At 44.0% G+C, this 20,219-nt stretch overlaps 1 protein-coding gene across 1 annotated transcript in view; it reads right to left on the bottom strand.

Moving 5' to 3' along the window:
* Positions 1–20,219, bottom strand: part of col14a1a (collagen, type XIV, alpha 1a) — a 241,910-nt gene that overhangs the window by 178,322 nt on the left and 43,369 nt on the right. The gene's annotated exons all lie outside the window — the stretch shown is intronic.

Raw genomic sequence — 20,219 nt, 5'->3', positions numbered from 1 at the left:
TGTCTTGACATAATGTGTACGTATTGTCTTACACTGATGAGTTCCATATTCTGTTAGTGATTAGGAGGGCACTGTGTTTACCATTTGCCGCAGTCCACTGACGCAGGGAGCTGAATGAGTGCTCGTGTGGCGTATTGTGAAGGGAGGCGTGCACTTGCAACTTGTGGCAAGCTAGTCGACTAAATGCACCTGACAGCCGAGTTATATAAACGACAGAGCTTTTTGTTTTTAGAGACAACTCAAAGAAAATGGATAAAGCCTTTCTCTGCATCATGTGGAACGACATTCTTTTGCAATTCCATGGTGATTTAATTTTTTATTTTGTTTTATCTTAGCTGTCATGTATCTTGTTAATTATCCAGTCCAAATCTTTATTTTTTTCATGACACGATTATTTGAGCCATTGCTGTAGTTATGAGTTATGTTGGGGGGGCTCCAAAATGTCCGTAGCCCCAGAACCTAAAGTAATGTTAAGGCGCCTATGCATGCGCACACACACACACACACACACACACACACACACACACACACACACACACACACACACACACACACACACACACACACACACTCCTTTGTTCAAAACAACCGTACTATATTAGCTCAACTCATCCATGAACCCAGCACCCGCCTTCACTGAGGGCAAGGACAGATGTTTGGCTAGCACACAAACCACACAGGCACAAACATACACATACTGACACAAATGCACAGACACACTAACACACACTAACACACACCATTGTGAGTAATGGTTGCGCTGCTCCCAAGTCCCAAAAGGCACGTCCACAACGTGTTGGGGTGATTTGTTTTTCTCTGTTCCTCTCAACAGACATAATTCAATAGTTGGCCAATGTCCAATGACAAAATGTCAAATCCAAACTGCGGCACAAAAAAAAGAAAAGCAAGATAAATGAAAATGACAGAATTTTGCGATATGAGTTCAGTTTACCTGACTTACAAAGGTGTTTCTATTCACTTAGTAATCAATAAAACCTTCAGCGCCCTCATTTCTTTGCAGCTCACAGTATACTGGCAAAGACATATTTTGTCCTGCAGCACATTCTTTCAGTTGGCCAGTGGTTTCAGCTCACTCATTTATCTAAACCCGATAACCCTCCTCACTGTAACGTCACTGTTGTCCTCTTTGCCCTGCAGCAGCAACACAGCCTCGTCTACGTCCCCTGGGATGGATATCTGACAACTAAATTTCAATGATTTACAGCCTTTGAATTTTGTGTTTTGTGACGGCGTTAACCCCTGGCCTTGGGCAAATCAAGGCAAGGCAAGGCAGCTTTATTTATATAGCACATTTCATACACAAGGCAGACTCAACATGCTTCACATAAAAAAAGAAAAAGAAAAAATTATACGATAAAACAGGATTTAAAAAGAATGCATAAAAGACATTTAAAGAATAAAAGAATAAAATCAAAATTTAGTGCAAGGCTTACAGCCTAGCAAAAGTCAAAGTGCAAGGTTTGCAGTTTAGCAGAAAGCAACAGTGAACATAAACATTTTTAATCTGGATTTAATAGTCATTGTTGGAGCAAGTCTAAAATCTTCTGGAAGTATATTCCAACTATTTCTTGCATAGTAGCTAAATGCTGCTTCTCCATGTTGTTTTGACTCTGGGGGACAGTTAACAGATCGGTCGCAGGTGACCCGAGGGGTCTAGCGGGTTCATATTGTAAAAGCATTTGGTGATGTAGTTTGGCCCTAGTGAATTATAAATGAGCAGCAGTATTTTGAAATCAATTCTCTGACACGCCAGGAGCCAATGCGGGGATCTGATAATTACAGTAATGTGCTCTAATTTTTTTTTTGTCTTTGTTGGAAGTCTAGTAGCAGCATTCTGGACCAGCTGTAGCTGCCTATGAGCTTTTTTAGGGAGGCCTTACAAGAGACAAATATTATTAATCTAACCTACTAGCAGTGTTGTAGTACTCGAGTCCGACTCGAGTCCTGATTTTCAGGACTCGTGACTCAGCTTGGACTTGAGCACAGATGACTTGGACTTGGACTCAAGCATTGACTGCATTCGGACTCGGAAGTTGGAGATGAGGACTCGGACTTGTTAACTGATAAAGACTGTTTTTTTTGTTTTTGTTAGAGTTCTTTTTGTAACAGGCCCTAATAATTTGGCGTAAGATATTGACAGCTATATTAATATCGTAACATTATTTAATTTCGTGCAAGGGCAGGCACGTGTGTTGCACCTACATGCGGATTCACGTGCATACCCTCATGCAAATCCTGTTGGAACTCGAGTCGACTCAGACTCAACCTTGACGACTCAGACTCGACCCGGACTCTTCTTTGGGGACTCGGATTTCAACACTGGGGACTCGAGACTCAACTCGGACTGGAGGTTTAGTGACTCGACTACAACACTGCCTGCTAGTAATAAAGGCATGATCAAGTTTTTCTACGTCTTGTTTGGACATGAGTCCGCGAAGACTTGCTATGTTTTTTAAGATGATAGTAGGCTAATTTTATTACTGACTTGATGTGGCTGTTGAATTTAGATGTAAATCCATAGTAACAACAAGATTTCTGATTTGGTTTTTGGTTTTCAAAGACAGGGAGTCAAAATGTGAGATAACGTTGAGCCATTCTTCTTTGGCACCGAAGATAATTAGCTCCGTTTTGTCCTTATTTAGCTTAAGGAAATTCTGGCACATCCAGTCACAGACTTGTTCAATGCCCTGTCAGAGCAAATCTATAGGACGGCAGTCATTTGGTGATACAACGATATAGATTTCAGTGTCGTCTCCATAACTATGGTAAATTATATTGTTATTATCGTTGTATTTTAAATCAGTATTTTTGTTTCAGGCCAAGTTGTGTTTTCTTCTGATTGATCTGTATTTTATTTTGAGTATCTGCGAGTGAAATCAAAGTACTAGTACGTTATACATCTTTTTTTGGGAGGGCTGCCATCTTTTAAGCCATTACAGGTATACATGGCCACCTCCATTATCAGCAGATTGATAAACGCAAAGCGTGAAGACAAACTGGTAGTACTGCTAGTCATCACCCTGCGTGTGCCTAAACAGGCTGCATGTTTCCACTTCCCCCTCCTCCTCCTCCTCGCTCCGTGTCATCAGTTTTGAACTGCTACAGCTCCCTTCCTTCTCTCTAGTCTTCTGGATAAGCCCAGTAAAACGCTGTGCTGGCTGACAGCCACTTATGTGTCTCGGTGTGGCTACTGAGAATCAGACTGCAAAAACTGCAACGCAAGGGATTACATTTAATTCAGAGATATATGCCCAAAGGTAAATGCGCACACACACACACACAAATACACACACATTACAGACAGAAAGCTAAACAGTGAAAAAAACAGCTTTAATAAATGGTAAGGCTGATAACTATTGAGGCAATAGTAACACACACAGAAACAGACACACACACAACACACACAAATGTATGGTGTCTGAGCCTAAACAAACTATTATGTTACATATTGAGACAGGCTATACAAACAAACAAACAAACAAATAAATAAATAAAATGTTCTTCCAGGTGCATGTTTGTCAACTTTGGAGAAGTGATGAGCTCAACTTTGACTACCCAGCTCCCCAAGGTCCAATCTTCTGTAACCTGTGTGTGTGTGTGTGTGTGTGTGTGTGTGTGTGTGTGTGTGTGTGTGTGTGTGTGTGTGTGTGTGTGTGTGTGTGTGTGTGTGTGTGTGTGTGCGTGTGGATAGCATAAGTGGTGAGTTTAAAGCTTTAATCAGAAATTTAAAAAGCATTTTCATGGTTCATCCGTCTAATTATCTCATCCTGCTGAAGGCATTAAACATTTTGGGGGGTGGTATGGCCTCTCACTTTCAGTGGTTAACCACTTCCACCACAGTGGGCGTGGCTTTTGTTCACATTTAGGATGAAACACAGCAAGTCAGATGTTTTCCTGACTGAATTGTCCACCCAATTAAGTCCGGGTTTGTTCTGCTTTAGATAACGACCATGTTATTAAAGATCTTCACTATATGTAAATATAACAAGTGTCACATCAAAAGGACAATAACATATTAAAAAGCATGCTTTTTTACACACATCTCAGTATAGTTTTACAAAACATAGATGATCCTGATAAAGTGACACCCCCCCTTTTTTTCTCTTCAGTTGTATCCGGCCAATTACCCCACTCTTCTGAGTCATCCTGGTCACTGCTCCACCCCCTCTACCGATCTGGGGAGAGCTGCAGACTACCACATGCCTCCTCCGATTCATGTGGAGTAGCCAGCTGCTTCTTTTCACCTGACAGTGAGGAGTTTCACCAGGGGGACCTCGCACCTGGGAGGATCATGCTATTCCCCCCCGTTCCCCCTCCCCCCCGAACAGGCGCCCCGACCGACCAGAGGAGAACACACCCACATCCGGCTTTCCACCCGCAGACACGGCAAATTGCATCTGTAGGGATGCCCGACCAAGCCAGAGGTAACATGGGGATTCGAACCAGCGAGCCCTGTGTTGGTAGACAACGGAATAGACCAGCACACCACCTGGATGCCCCATAAAGCGACACTTGTGCTGAAAAGTAGCTGGTGTGCTGTCCATAAATGCATACACCAATAAAACTTACGCAACAAGTACTAAAAATATAAATGTGCTGTAAATTTAACCTGAAGTTGCCAGGACGTATTAAGGTGTTAAGTACCTGTCCCAGATATTCTGTCCATACAGCAGAACTGCCTCAGGGCTGTAAGTGAATAAGGCCCAGTTAATAACATATCTATTAGACCTTAATGGCCTTAAGTGCAGGACGGCAACCATTTTGTTTTACAGGCTACTGGCATACATCCTCAATGCACATACATGAATGGACACACACATACAAATACAAACATGCACGCACACGCGCACGCACACACACACAATACTTACATCTCGCAGCTCATATTACACTGCTGCTGAAGCAGAATTTATGACAGCTTAATGGCTGTTAATTTTAAGAAAACATTAGTTTAGAGCCAATTCCCAGTGAAGATATACTAGTGTCAAGGACAGGGGGCCCACAAATAGACTTGTTCTTGTTTTGATAAGCCAAATACAGTTATTTATAGTTAATGGCTATTCAGTTCCTTACTGACTTTATTTTTTCCGCTTGCACGGCAGAAATGCCTGAACATTAACAGTAGGAAGCATTATTTCTTTTAACTCACTGGAACTTAAATCTGTGCTCCACAAACTCTTTAATTCTGAGGACCACCAAATAGGTAAAAATTTGGCAAAGCACGGTACTTGGCAAAGAACGGACTTTCTTATCCAATACTAAGACATTTGGCTGAACATGCAGTTATTTGAGAAACTGTGATACATATATATTCAGTTTAGCAGAGATTGTTGTTATCCTACTGTACCCTCGAAAACCAAGAACATGCCGGTTGGGAGAATAAAACCCAAAGACAGTGTGCGATTTTGGCACTGATGCTAACACATAAATCAAATGTATCAAAATTAAACTATTTCCACTGAAATCACTTGATATTAAGCCATGTTGGATTATGTAGGGAGGGTATGAAGAAACCAAAGGGCAAGCAGCCCTGAAGCTGCTGTTTTTTTACACACCCAGTTGATTAGGTTCACCAAACAGAGTCTCCTGTTTTCCGGAGTTATAACACGGACTCCAGCAACTGGAACATGTCTATATGTTGACAATGTGACAGACTTTGTTCAGTAATTAAAATGGCAAACACGGGAGGAACTTTTTCATTATATGGTTGAGGACATTCATTCGGCGTGTGTGTGTGTGTGTGTGTGTGTGTGTGTGTGTGTGTGTGTGTGTGTGTGTGTGTGTGTGTGCGTGCGTGTGTGGGTGTGTGTGTGATTTTCTGTGTACATAAGGTGTCGAGCAAATGAATACTCAGTGCAGTAATTTGCAATTATCACAGCGTTTTCCCATCGCTCTCTTTGGTCCAATCAGCAGGAGATGAAGTACTAAATTATGCTTAGGGGCCCTGACACATTTGACAGCTGTTGGCTGATAGAGGTGAAGGTGGTGAACAACATCTAGAATTTACATTATGCTCCTGCAAATGGTTCTCTCAGCTCAATGCTCAAAAGACACTAGTCAACTTAACAGCTTTGGCATTTTGTGGATCAATTAACAGTGACTCTTGCCATAACAAAATCCTTGAGATCGCCGTGTTACCTCCGGCTTGGTCAGAGTGCCTACAGACACAATTGGCCGTGTCTGCGGGTGGGAAACCGAACGTGGGTATGTGTCCTGGTCGCTGCACTAGCGCCTCCTCTGGTCGGTCGGGGCACCTGTTCAGGGAGGGGGGGAACTGTGGGGAATAGTGTGGTCCTCTCACACGCTACGTCCCCCTGGCGAACTCCTCACTGTCAGGTGAAAAGAAGTGGCTGGCGACTCCACATGTAGCGGAGGAGGCATGTGGTAGTCTGCAGCCCTCCTCGGATCGGCAGAGTGGGTGAAGCAGCAACCGGGATCGCTCGGAAGAGTGGGGTAATTGGCCAAGTATAATTGGGGAGAAAAGGGGGGGAAATAAAAAAATAAAATAAAATATACATCTATTCAGGTTCAATGTTTCTACGCTGTGAGTTCCTTCTCACCTATGAGAGCACATTCATACACACTACCTCTGAAAATGCTCTGGCAGATCTGAACGCACTGTATGGGGTTCCTCTTCACCAGACACATCTAGATCCAGATTACATTTCAATACCAGGTGTAAATAAGATGCAACACAACATGCAGTTTTAGCTAGAATTCATAAATCAAGAAGACAGCTATTTTTTCAATCATTGTAATTAACTGGTTGGAACATGCTGCTAAACTCACATCTGTCTCTCATTTTCTCATATTCGTTGACACAGAAAGCTCAAACTCAGCTTATTCCTACTGCACCTGGCAACCTGATACACACACAAACACACACACACACACACACACACACACACACACACACACACACATTCATTCCAATAAGCAAATACAGATACATATTTTCTCATTGCCTCTGTTTTCTAACCTCATTACTCTGTGACTATCTCATTTAGTTTGGATATCTACAGATTCTCTTCATCTCACTTTCCTATCTTCGTCTTTCTCTTCATTTCTGCAGAAGTCATGACAACAGTACAGTTATACTGAGGGGTCTGGAGAGTTCAGTCATTCATCCTCAGCTGCTTCTCCAGGGTTGGATCGCAGTGGCAGCAAGCTAAGTAGGGCACTACAAACATCCCTCTCCCCAGCAACACCCTCCAGCTCCTTCTGGGGGATCCCAAGGCATTCCCAAGCCAGATTGGACACGTAGTCCCTCCTGCGAATTTTGGGTTTACCCTGGGGTCTCCTCCCAGTTGGACGTGCCCGGAAACCCTCCAAAAGAAGGCGCCCAGGAAGAATCCTAATTAGGTGCCCGAACCACCTCAACTGGCTCCTTTCGACGCAAAGGAGCAGCAGCTCTACTCCGAGCTCCCTCTGGATGTCCGAGCTCCTCACCTTATCTCTAAGGCTGAGCCCAGACACCCTAAAGGGGAAACTCATTTCAGCCGCTTGTAGCCGCGATCTCACCCTTTCGGTCACTACCCAAAACTCATGACCATAAAGTGAGGGTTGGAACGAGGATTGACTGGTAAATCGATGGCTTTGCCTTCTGGCTCAGCTCCCTCTTCACAACAACGGTCCAGTACAATGCCCGCATTACTGCTGATGCTGCACCAATCCGCCGGTCAATCTCCTGCTCCATTCTCCCCTCACCCATGAACAATACCCCGAGATACTTAACTCCTTCACTTGAGGCAACAACTCATCCCCAACCCGGAGAGACCAATCTACCATTTTCCGGTAGAGAACCATAGCCTCAGACTTGGAGGTGCTGACTCTCAGCCCAGCAATTTCACACTCAGCTGCAAACCACCCCAGTGTGCGCTGGAGGTCGCGTTCTGAGGAAGCCAACAAAACCACATCATCTGTGAAGAGCAGAGATGCAATTCTGAGGTTCCCAAAACGGACACACTCCACACCTTGGCTGCACTTTGAGATCCTGTCCATGCATATCACAAACAGAATCACAGACAAGGAACAACCTTCATAGAGTCCAACACCCACCGAAAACGTGTTTGACTTTGTGCCGAGAATACGGACACACCACTCACTTTGGTTACGCAAGGACCGGATGGCTTGTAGCAACTGCCCCGGTAGCCCATACTCCTGCAGTACCCCTGCCCCCCACAAAGTGCGCCAGGGTACAAGGTTGCAAACCTTCTCCAAGTCCACAAAACACATGTAGACTGGCTGGTCAAACTCCCATGCCTCCCTCAGCATTTCCGCAAGGGTAAAGAGTTGGTCCATTGTTCCACGGGCAGGATGGAATCCGCATTGTTCCTCCAGGATCCGAGGTTCAACAATCGGTCGGAGCCTCCTTTCCAGCACCCTAGAGTAGACTTTCCCAGGGAGGCTGAGCAGTGTGATGCCCCAATAATCAGAGCACACTGTCCGGTCCACTTGTTAAATTATTGTTCATAATATTGATCGAATATCTAAGGTTCAAAGGCATAAATAACATGCATTCTCAAATACAATATGTCACCTTTTGGCACTTGGAAAACCCGACGTGGCTAAAGATGGAGCCCACCAGAGACTAGAGGATTTCCAGCCCAACCTGATGGCTCCAGTGCACCGTGGCTCCACTGGCCCCTGGAGGCCAGGAGGACCAGTGCCGGGGAACACATGCTGCCTGCTGCCATCAACCGCTCCCTGGAGGCCAGGAGGACCAGCACCGGAGAGCAGCTTCTCACCACCATCGATCGCCCCCTGGAGGCCAGAAGGACCAGCGCCAGAGAGCAGCTTCCCACCACCATCGATCGCCCCCTGGACGCCAGTGAGCCAGTCACTGAGCACCACCCGCTCAGCAGGCTCAGAGCCCCGGTGCAGCATTGGGGTGCCGCTGCTGCCAGCGGCAGGAGGAGCGGGGCCAGATGACGCCGATGGTGGCAGCCGTCCAGACTGCCAGCAACAAGGAGAGGTGTTTCCCATTGACCATTCAGCAGCAGGAGGCAGACATAGCCCTTGCGCTGGTGAAGGGCTGGCTGGAGACAGGGCGGCACCCCAAGTGGACGGAGGTTTCAGCGCTGGAGCCCAAGGTGGGGGTTTACCACTCGCAGTGGAGCAACTTTGAGCCCCACGACAGGTTGGTGCACAAAGGTTGGTGGCAAGCTCCCAGACAAGGGAGTGATCTCTTTCTTCTATTGGTGCCCCGTGTGCTCCATCCCCAAGTTCTCCAGATGGTCCATATCTTGGTGGGGGCAGGGTACTATGGGAACGCCAAGACCCTCCACCCCCTTTGGGGGCGGTTCTACTGGCCTGGTTGTCGACGAGACGTGGAGATCCACGTTTACTGCTGCGACTCCTGCACCGCCCAGAAGGGACCGAACCAGGTGTTCAAATACATTGTATTTGAAGATGGACATTGTTAAACAACATCAAGGTTAACTGTCTTTTTTGTCAAATATTTATTCAAAACATACTTTCTAGGTTGCTCTTCAACTGCAAAAAAAAAGACATGATGCAAAAGTAAATGTAGTGATTTTATTTTCTTGAATATAGAACAGGAATATGTACGATAAAAACAAACAACAAAGCCAACACTGTACATAACATATAACAGCTACACATAATGTCAGCTGACATGTGATGCCTGTGAATATGAAGCTCCAAACTGCCTCATAGAGGATCTCATGCATCCTAACTTTGAGGTAAGACTGCCTGTCTAAAGGCAGTCATCTCATGGTTGGAGCTGGGCTCATTAGAAACAGACATCATCTCTCTCTCATTCTCCTCTCCTAATACTGCACTAGGAAGTCCCTATTCTTCCTTTTGGGTGGAGCTGCAGTTGCAGTCATCTCTCCCTCACTCTCCTCTGACTGCTCTTGCCCTGCCTCCTCCTGTTCTTCATCCTGCTCTGGGTGGTCTAGCTTGCTGTATACCCTGTCCAAGTCATCCCATGTCAAATTAATGGACCCCCTCTACACCAATGTCACACTTATGGGATGTTATGCCATGTAGTAATATTTTCAATTAGTTTTATTTGTTAACTGGTTCTCCACTCAATTGTCTTCCTTTTCCCTTGACTGTAGACCACAGCTTTATAAACTTGGAAAAGCTAAGACAATAGCTACTTCCTGAAAACTGTTGACATCTCAATGAATACCATGGCATCCATGTCCACCCCCTCTTCATGTTCCTTCGTGTTCCACCCCTTCTTTTGTTTGCCTGCCTTGCCACTCTTTGTGTCTTTCTCCCCCCTTTTCTTCCTGATATATGTGTCCCTGAGGTTCTTCCAGAGTCTCTAGGTGTCTTCAAATAAAATCATAAACTATATGTTAAATACGATATTAAAACATATCATGTCTGCCATCAAACACAAAGAGGCAAGTCAAATAATACGTGAAATACAACACTGAAGCACTCATATAAAGCATAGTATGTGCTCCAATATGTATGCTCCAGTGTCTTATGTTACTTTGGGTAGTCCATTTGCAGTGCCCAGGTAAAAAGCTACAGTGTCTCCCATATTTGATTAATATGTTAACGTTGGCCAACCCTGCTATGACACTGTTGCTTTGCTACTAACTCTACTACATACAAAAGTAAACTTCATAAGCTATTCACATACATTCCATCTCAAGCTCTCCGCTCTCAAAATACAGGGCTCCCGTGTGTACCCAAAGTTAAAAAGAAGTCAGCTGGTGGCAGGGCCTTTTCCTATCGGGCCTCGTTCTTGTGTGGAATAACCTGCCTACTGCTGTCAGACAATCAGAGTCTGTTGAGTCCTTTAAATCCAAACGTAAAGCTCACCTTTTTGCCTTAGCTTACAATTAGTTGCCTTTAAGTTGAGCGCTTCACAACCTGTACTGCATGGCGGGTTGGTTTCTGTCTCAATAGATTCACCAAGAACAGCTCTGCTGACGAGATTATAGTGTATAGATTATTGACTATTGCCAAATGTTCTTCTCTCACGTCTTTTCCCTCTCTCTAAATGGTACATTCTCCTTTCTCTTATATGTGTGTGAATAGTGTGATGTGAGTCTCCCCTGTATGCATTTGCAGTCTGTCCTCCTCCCTGGTCTCCATGGTGATGGTGGTCGCCACCTTGACACTGCTTGGCATCACATGTTTTACATATCGTATAAATCCAGATAATTTTGTTATCCTGTTTCAATGTTATATTCTTCTCTCACTCCAATGTGTGACTAATGTTTTTTCTTGTCTTTTCTTCTGTGTATATGAATGGTGTGATGTGAGTCTCTCTTGTGTGCATGTGTTGTCTGTCCTTCTGTCAGATCTACATAGTAATGGTGATCGCATTGCTCTGGTCCTAGGCTGTTCCAATAGCATCTGGACACTGCTTGCCATCCTCCTCACCATAGTCTTCATATATCTTATAATTCCATTACAATTATGTTATCATCTTTCAATGTTGCATTCTGTAAATTGTGTAAACACAACATCCATTGTACGTCTGTCAGTCTTGAGAGAGAGATCCCTCCCCTGTTGCTCTCCCTGAGGTCTCTTCCTATTTTTTCTCCCTGTTAAAAGGGTTTTTTAGGAGTTGTTCCTTATCCAACGCAAGGGTCTAAGGACAGGATGTTGTATTGCTGTAAAGCCCCGATACAAATTTGTAATTTGTGATAATGGGCGATACAAATAAAATGGACTTGACTATCTTGATAGTCTAATTGTTTGGCGATGCTCCTCCACACGCTACCCTTAAGTTCCTTATCTTTATAATTTTTGTGTTCTTAGTCATATATAATACAGGGTGATGAAAAACACAAATAATTAAAAGGTCCGCCATTGTCATTAGTAGTTGCAACATAACGTCCGCCCCACACAGTGATTGGTTAGTAACTTTATATGTGGGGTGAAAGCTCAGAAAAATTGACCTCGTTGCAAAAAAAAAATTACGTCACCTTTTCGCCACGTCATATTCACGTTCTGTGTGGAAAAACTCATGACAAAAACAACAGTTCAAAAAATTATATTGAAGTGCAAAAAAAATGCTCTCGGTGTGTAAAGGCCTTTTGACTATAAAAACTAAATTGCTCATATGTTTGCAGTTATTATTAATTAATTATGTCTTTATCACATGTTATCATTAGGCTGTAATTGTAATTAATTATTACGCCATTGACAGACTAAGGCAAATTTGGACTTCAAGGTGGGGGTTTTTTTGTTTTGTTTTTTTATGTGTTTTTTTTTTTTAATGAAACCAGTGCAGTGCCTGTTCAGGTGTAATCCCCCCCCCCCCGACTACAATATGGGTTGCAAAGGTAGCAATACACCCGCCAAGTGTGAAGTCGATCAGATGAGCGGTTGCTAAGAAAACCAAAGCACTAACAGACAGACAGAGCCATTTCAGTTGGATGAACTGGCTATAAAAACAAGTTCAGAGTGAAATGGGTTAATCATGAAAAGAAAAAAGAAACAAAGCTTTTTGTCATTTTAGACCTTTATGTGAAATTCATAGTGTAAACCTTGACATGAAACCCAGCCACTGGGGATGCACAAGCCAGTGCATTCTTAGTGCCGGTCCCAAGCCCGGATAATTGGGGAGTGTTGCGTCAGGAAGGCCATCCAGCGTAAAACCTTTGCCAATTCAAATATGCAGATCATAAATCAGATTTTCACACAAGATCGGTTGAGGCCCGGGTTACCAACGGCCACCATCGGTACTGTTGGCCAGCAGATGCCGGTGGAAACTACGCTACTGTTGGGCGAAGGTGAAGCAGAGGGGGAAGGCATGTCCAGAGGCAGCAGGAGAGGAGGAAGGGTAGGAGTGTGGAGGTGAGAGTTGGAACTTTGAATGTTGGCACTATGACTGGTAAAGAGAGAGAGCTGGCTGATATGATGGAGAGAAAACAGATAGGTATACTGTGTATGCAAGAGACCAGGTGGAAGGGGAGTAAGGCCAGGAGCATCAGAGGTGGGTTCAAAGTCTTCTACCATGGTGCGGATGGGAGAAGAAATAGGGTAGGGGTAATCCTGAAGAAAGAGTATGGACAGAGTGATGAGTTTGAAGCTGGAAATCGAAGATGTGATGATGAATGTTATCGCTGCATATGCCTCGCAAGTTGGGTGTGAAAAGGAAGGGAAAGAAGAATTCTGGAGTGAGTTGGATGAGGTGGTGGAGAGTGTACCCAAAGAGGAGACAGTGGTGATTGGAGAAGACTTCGATGGGCATGTTGGTGAAGGGAATGGAGTTGATGAGGAGGTGATAGGTAGGTATGGTGCCAAGGAGAGAAATGAGGAGGGACAGATGATGTCATATTTTGTGAAAAGGATGGAAATGGCTGTGGTGAATACATATTTCAAGAAAAGGGAGGAACAAAGGGTGATGTATAAGAGGAAGGTGCACACAGGTGGACTATATCTTATGCAGGAGGTGCAATCTGAAATACTGGAGACTGCAAGGTGGTGACAGGGGAGAACGTAGCTAGGCAGCATCGGATGGTGGTCTGTGGATGACTTTGGAGATCAAGAAGAGGAAGAGAGTGAGGGCAGAGCCAAGGATCAAATTCTGGAAGTTGAAGAAAGAAGCCAGTTATGATCCACAGAGCCCAATGGGGGTAGTGGGAGTGATTTATAAGCATCCTTTACTGACCCATAAGAAAGATCCAATGTCTTATCCCACCTAGATGGACAGGAAACATACTAGTAAAATTTTGTAAGTGTCTTTTAAAGGGAGACAGTTAAAATCACCCAATATGAAGTTTGGTGCATCAGGTGAAATCGATTGCAGTTTTGCACTAAGTTAAAGATAGTCCGGGAGGCAGAGGTAACATTTGCCATCGAGTGGATGTACACTGTTGTTGTAAAAAGTTGTGGAAACTTGTGGGGCAGATATCAAGGGCACAACGATATGACATCTGGCATACAAATGTGTTCTCTGACAGTCAGAGTCACAGTATCTTTTGTTAAAATATAAACATACCCCACCACCTTGAGTTTTCCACGTCATTTCAAACAAAATGGAGCTCCAAAACCATCAATAAGCAGGTGTTTTCCTTGAACAGATCATGATGGATGCCATTGAAGACTTTAGCGGAAGTATTAAAATAGGTGGAAGAATGATCACGAATCTTAGATTTGCTGATGATATTGACTTGATAGCAAGAACTAGGACTGAACTGGCAGAGCTAAGGAACCATTTAGATTCCACTGCAAGAATGTATAAGATGGAAATTAGCAGCAAAAAGAGTAAGCTCTTGACAATGGGAATACAACAACCAGGGGAAAATAAAGACAAAATTCAAGTGAATGGAGAAGAACTGGAAACAATGGATCAGTTCAATTACCTCGGCTCTTTAATCAACAGTGAAGGGAGCTGCAAGATGGAGGGGAAGAGACAAACAGCAATGGCAAGAGTACAACTGGCTAAGCTAAATAAATATTGGAGCCACAAGAACATCAAAATGGAAACCTAGTTGAATCTGGTGCACTCCATGGTGACAGCAGTAGTTCTATATGGGTGTGAAACGTGGATGTACACAGTCAGTATAGAGAAGGGAGTAACAGCTTTCGAGATGAGCAGTTATCGCAGAGTGCTGGGCATCCATTGGAAAGAGCACAAAACCAATGAATATGAAGCGAAGGAGGTTGAACGGCAAGTAGGGAAGAGAGAACGACTGATGGAAACAGCAAGATGAAGAAAATCGCAACGGTTTGGACATGGATGTAGGAGAAAAGGGACTTTGGTAAATCATTACGTATGATGGAGTTGAAGGTATGAGGAGAAGAGGAAGACCTAGAAAGGACTGGATGGGAGATGTAAAGGCATGGACAGGGCAAAGCATAGCGGAATGCAGCAAAAAAGCGGAGGATTGAGAAGTATGGCGACAGACGGTGAAGAAATACAAGTGTCCCAACGGTCGAACGACCACAGAAGTGACCTGACCACAATAATGACTCCAACATTTTCCTGTAAGTAATTTGAACATGCAATGGTCTCATGTGCATCCAAGGGACATGTGCTTACCCCTTAAGCCTTTGAAAGGATGCTTAGTAATAACTTTGACCAAGTTTGTGACACACATGCATATAAACACATACAATACAATCAACATATACTCTATCAATAAAAGTAATTTGAAAATAAAACTATAGAACTTGATGTCTCACTAAATGTCAATGTGGGGAAAGAGACATTGGAGAAGCCTGCATTACAGACCTACGTAGACACACAAATGCACAGGCACATCAGCTTACACTTAACGCATACACAAACATTATACCCAAAGCAGAACAAATAGCTTGTTCAGAATAAAAAAGCTGTTAAAAGAGTTTTGTAAACAGCCAAACCTGACATGAACGCTGATGACTTCTCTGAAACAAAGGACCGCTAAGTAGTGTTTGAATTTGTAATTCATACATACAGCAAACCAGACCTCACTTGTCACACACTAACACACACACACAAAGGGCGTCTGGGTAGCGTAGCGGTCTATTCCGTTGCCTACCAACTCGGGGATCACCGGTTCGAATCCCCATGTTACCTCCGGCTTGGTCAGGCATCCCTACAGACACAATTTGCCGTGTCTGTGGGTGGGAAGCCGGATGTGGGTGTGTGTCCTGGTCGCTGCACTAGCGCGTCCTCTGGTTGGTTGGGCGCATGCCCGGGGGGGGGGACTGGGGGGAATAGTGTGATCCTCCCACGCGCTACGTCCCCCTGGTGAAACTCCTCACTGTCAGGTGAAAAGAAGCAACTGGTGACTCCACATATATCAGAGGAGGCACATGGCAGTCTGCAGCCCTCCCCGGATCAGCAGAGGGGGTGGAGCAGCGACCCGGACAGCTTGGAAGAGTGGGGTAATCAGCCGGGTACAATTAAAAAGGGGGAAACAAATTAAAAAAAAAAAAAACGAACACACACACACAAATACAGATTCACATATACACAAGCACAATCACTCGTACCTAGACAGATGGCGATACATGCATACAACTGCAGACACTTTTTCGCATTGGCTAATGAATCAAGTTGCATTTTATATAGCGCTTTTCTAGCTGCAACAGCCACTGCTCACCAAGACAGATGTATACAATTTTTTACAAAGGATGAAGAGGGGGAGGAAGACTGGGGAAGAGAGAGAGAGACATATTACAGCACATTATACTTTAGTACATTATTTTGAAAACACAGCGGGGCATTATTATAACAAATACACCACACAAATGCATCTGCTCACATACACCTACTCGCTCACATACACACACACACACACACACACACACACACACAGCCAAACGTCCCACTACGCCATGCTACTGAGGCGCAGCAGGACTTTATTAGTGTCCCTAACAGGAATAAAGCAGAGCACCCATCAAGGTCACCTCTGATGGGGTGAACGATAGATAGGCGGTTCTGATAGAGGAGGTACAGGGGAAATCAAACCATGTAATGTCGCAATACAGAGCAGGAAAGATGGGGACCAAGTAGGGAAGGGGACAGTGAAGAAGAGATAAGGAAAAAGAAGGACAGAGGGAAAGCAGAAGAAAGAGACCGAAAGACAGACGGAGAGAAAGGCAAGAAAGGGGGGGGGGGATAAAACAACAACCCGTAAATAAGTGAAGGAGTCGTTAAAGAGAGGAGGGTGATTTTACAACCGTGTGTGTGTGTGTGTGTGTGTGTGTGTGTGTGTGCACCTGTGCTTGTGTCGGACGGCTATTCCAACACACAGACAGCATACTAGGGAGAAAACATAACTACTAGACAACACTTGAATAACAACAAAAACAGTGCCATTAAGATGAGCTAAACCATGCACTTCTAATGTGTGTCTATATAAATGTACTGCAGTGTGGTTAAAGAGCACAACATTTTATGTTTATATGCACGTTATGGTCACATATTTTTTTATGGAAATAAAAAGTGCTCTCAATGCTCTTGTATTCTGCTGAAGTTAGATTTTAAACACGGTGAAAGTATTCCTCATGTCATTGGGAACTACTGCAATATAATCCCAATAAATTTCCTGGTGCATATATGTACGAGGGGAATATATATATATATATATATGCATAAGTGTAACAACATAATAAAGAAAAAGGTCAAACAAATTTGACCGTAGGCGTGGATGCATTTTCATCTCTGTTGACTAGTCTATTTAAAATACACCCCAGGCTATAAAATGGGGAGTGTAATTAGTCTCTCATGACATACCAGCGCACATCCTGTCAAATCTCACCCCCCCCCCCCAATCTCTCTTTAAGCCTAACACTGGAAAAGTACCCTAAATAAATAAAGAACATCATTTTTGTTATCACACAAATTCATCCCAGACAATCGCTTAAAAATGCATGGACCCACATTACACATACAGGTCCATACTTTAATATGAAGTTCATACAGAGTACACACTAAAAGGATACTGCTCAATAATAAATGTCTATGGTTATTGAAATGAGGAAATTTCTGCAAAAGTGTCATGAAAGTTTGACTTGATGAAACCACATTCAATAATTGTGACATTCTGATGACGAACAATTTATTCAGCCGTATAAAATGACCACCCACTATCAACAGCCCTCAGAATGCTGAACAACCTTAACATAAAGAACCTTTGAATATTAGACACCAATCACCAAGTAATAAGATTTTGCTTTTTTTTCTTTTCGTACGTTAAAGGCTCGGAGACCGTGCTGAAAATGACAAGTGGAAGTCGCATTTAATCTGTTCAATACAATCCCACTCACACATCAACAACAATTAAAGTATCGTGGTACCAGCCACACAGATCAGTTCTGTCTGAGTCTGAAAATCACAAGATATATCGCTAACACAGTCAGACATGGATCCCCCGAGACACACACACACACACACACACACACACACACACACACACACACACACACACACACACAGACAAAACATGAAACATGATTTAACGTACAGCTCATTTCTACACCAGTGATTCCCTAATGAGCCACTGATTATGTTCAAGATGTCAACAGATGGAAGAATAGTTCACATTTAAAGGACAGACACACACACATGCACCCATACCTAGGCCTGGGAAGAATGCATTCCTTCCTTCTCTCACATTTCATAGAGTAGATGGTGAAATATTAGGTGGTTATATAAAAGCATATTATTACTGCCAATTGAGTGAATACCTAGGGTTCAATGGCAAATGGAAGACAGACAGCATGTGAGTTAGCGATTGTGGTCATGGTTGTGGGCAAAAAGGAGAAAGAGTTGAACAGCAGGGGCCAAAAGGCCCTTTTACTGTAAGTCAGTGAAGGACCCAAAAGTAAGACTATTTGAGAAAAAAGATAGATGGCTAATATGACGGACAGACGGCATTAATCAATCAGTTCTCCATCTGATTAAGAGACGCATGTCAGTGGAAGTAATCCACACAAAAGTCGGAAAGCAGACGGAGTCGTAGAGGAGAGACTCCATAATATTATTTAACTGCACTACGGAGAGACACCAGGTTCATATTTCCTCACTTTCCCAATTATGTAGCTGGTACTGGAGACAGTGTGAAAGACTGAACCCTTGCTAGAGATGAAGAGTCTTTTACTGCACTGTCGTTTTACTGGGCTTCAACTAGGGATGGGACTCACCAAGGACCGCCCAATACGATATTATCACAATACCCAGGTGCTGATAAATAAAAGCCACTTTATTTGACATTGCATTCTTACAATGAATTGTATTTTTACAATGAATGTGTTCTCTGCATTTTAAACCATCCTACTGTACTCAATTTCCCCTTGGGAATAAATAAAGCATTCTGATTCTGATTAGGAGCAGTGGGCAGCTGCAGCGCCCGGGGACCAACTCCAGTTCTTCTTTCCATTGCCTTGGTCAGGGACATAGACAGGAGTATTAACCCTAACATGTATGTCTTTTTGATGGTGGGACGAAACCGGAGCACCCGGAGGAAACCCACGCAGACACGGAAAACATGCAAACTCCACACAGAAAGGGCCTGGGACAGCCTGGGGTTCGAACCCAGGACCTTCTTGCTGTGAGGCAACAGCGCTAACTACTGGGCCACTGTGCCGCCATTTGATTCAATTTGTATTACAATTCTTTTTTTTTTTTTGGATTATCCCCCCCTCCCCTTTTCTCCCCAGTTGTATCTGGCCAATTACCCTACTGTTCCGAGCCATCTTGGTCGCTGCTCCACCCCCTCTGCTGATCCGGGGAGGGCTGCAGACTACCACATGCCTCTTCCGATACACGTTGAGTCGCCAGCCGCTTCTTTTCACTTGACAGTAAGGAGTTTGCCAGGGGTACATAGCGCGTGGGGGGATCATGCTATTCCCCCCAGTTCCCCTTCCCCCCTGAATAGGTGCCCTGACTGACCAGAGGAGGTGCTAGTGCAGCAACCAACCAGGACACATACCCACATCCGGCTTCCCACCCGCAGGCACAGCCAATTGTGTCTGTAGGGATACCCAAATAGGGCTGGGCAATTAACCGAAAATGTATCGAAACCGACATTAAGAACCTCTCACCGACCGACTTAATCTTGCTCATGCCAGTTAATTCGGTTAATATTTCCCCAATGCATGCGTTCATGAACTGTCCCTTTAAAAAAAATACGTCGTGTTCAGTCACGTGCCTCCGCCCCGTCCAACTAACGTTAGTCCAAGTTCACTCAAAGCGAGCTGGCATCATGGATGACACAAGCGCTAACACTGAGCCAACAAATAGGCCTCAACCTGAGCAGCTTATACCTAAAAACAATGCCGTGTCCGTCGTTGGGACACATTTTGGCTTCAGTGAAGACGACACAGAACAAAAAGAAGACAAATGTAAACACTGCGGAAAAAACAATTTTAACAACCAAAGGTAACACCACCAATTTGTTTAATCACTTGGAATACAATCACATTACCGAATATGAAGAGTGCATGTTTCAAGAAAAGAGAGAGACCGACAACAACAAAGTGCTTCTACAAAGCAGCTGTCGCTTACACAAGCTTTTGCAAATGCCAAGAAGATGGAAAGAAATAACTGATGCCAGTGCATACTACATCGCGAAGGATATGGCTCCCATAGCTGCTGTGGAACACAGTGGGTTTAAACATCTCATTAAAACCCTCGACAAAAGACACGCTGTGCCATCACGAAGATATTTTTCCCAAACAGCAGTGCTCAACATGTACAAAACCTGTCGTGAGAAGGTAGCTGCTGAACTAAAACCTGTTCGGTACTTTGCAACCACGGCTGA

Source organism: Lampris incognitus, chromosome 9 (genome assembly GCF_029633865.1).
Source record: "Lampris incognitus isolate fLamInc1 chromosome 9, fLamInc1.hap2, whole genome shotgun sequence".
In the NCBI taxonomy this organism is placed as follows: Eukaryota; Metazoa; Chordata; class Actinopteri; order Lampriformes; family Lampridae; genus Lampris; species Lampris incognitus.
Note: the sequence above shows the minus strand (reverse complement) of the source record. Positions and strands in the feature narration are given on the sequence as shown.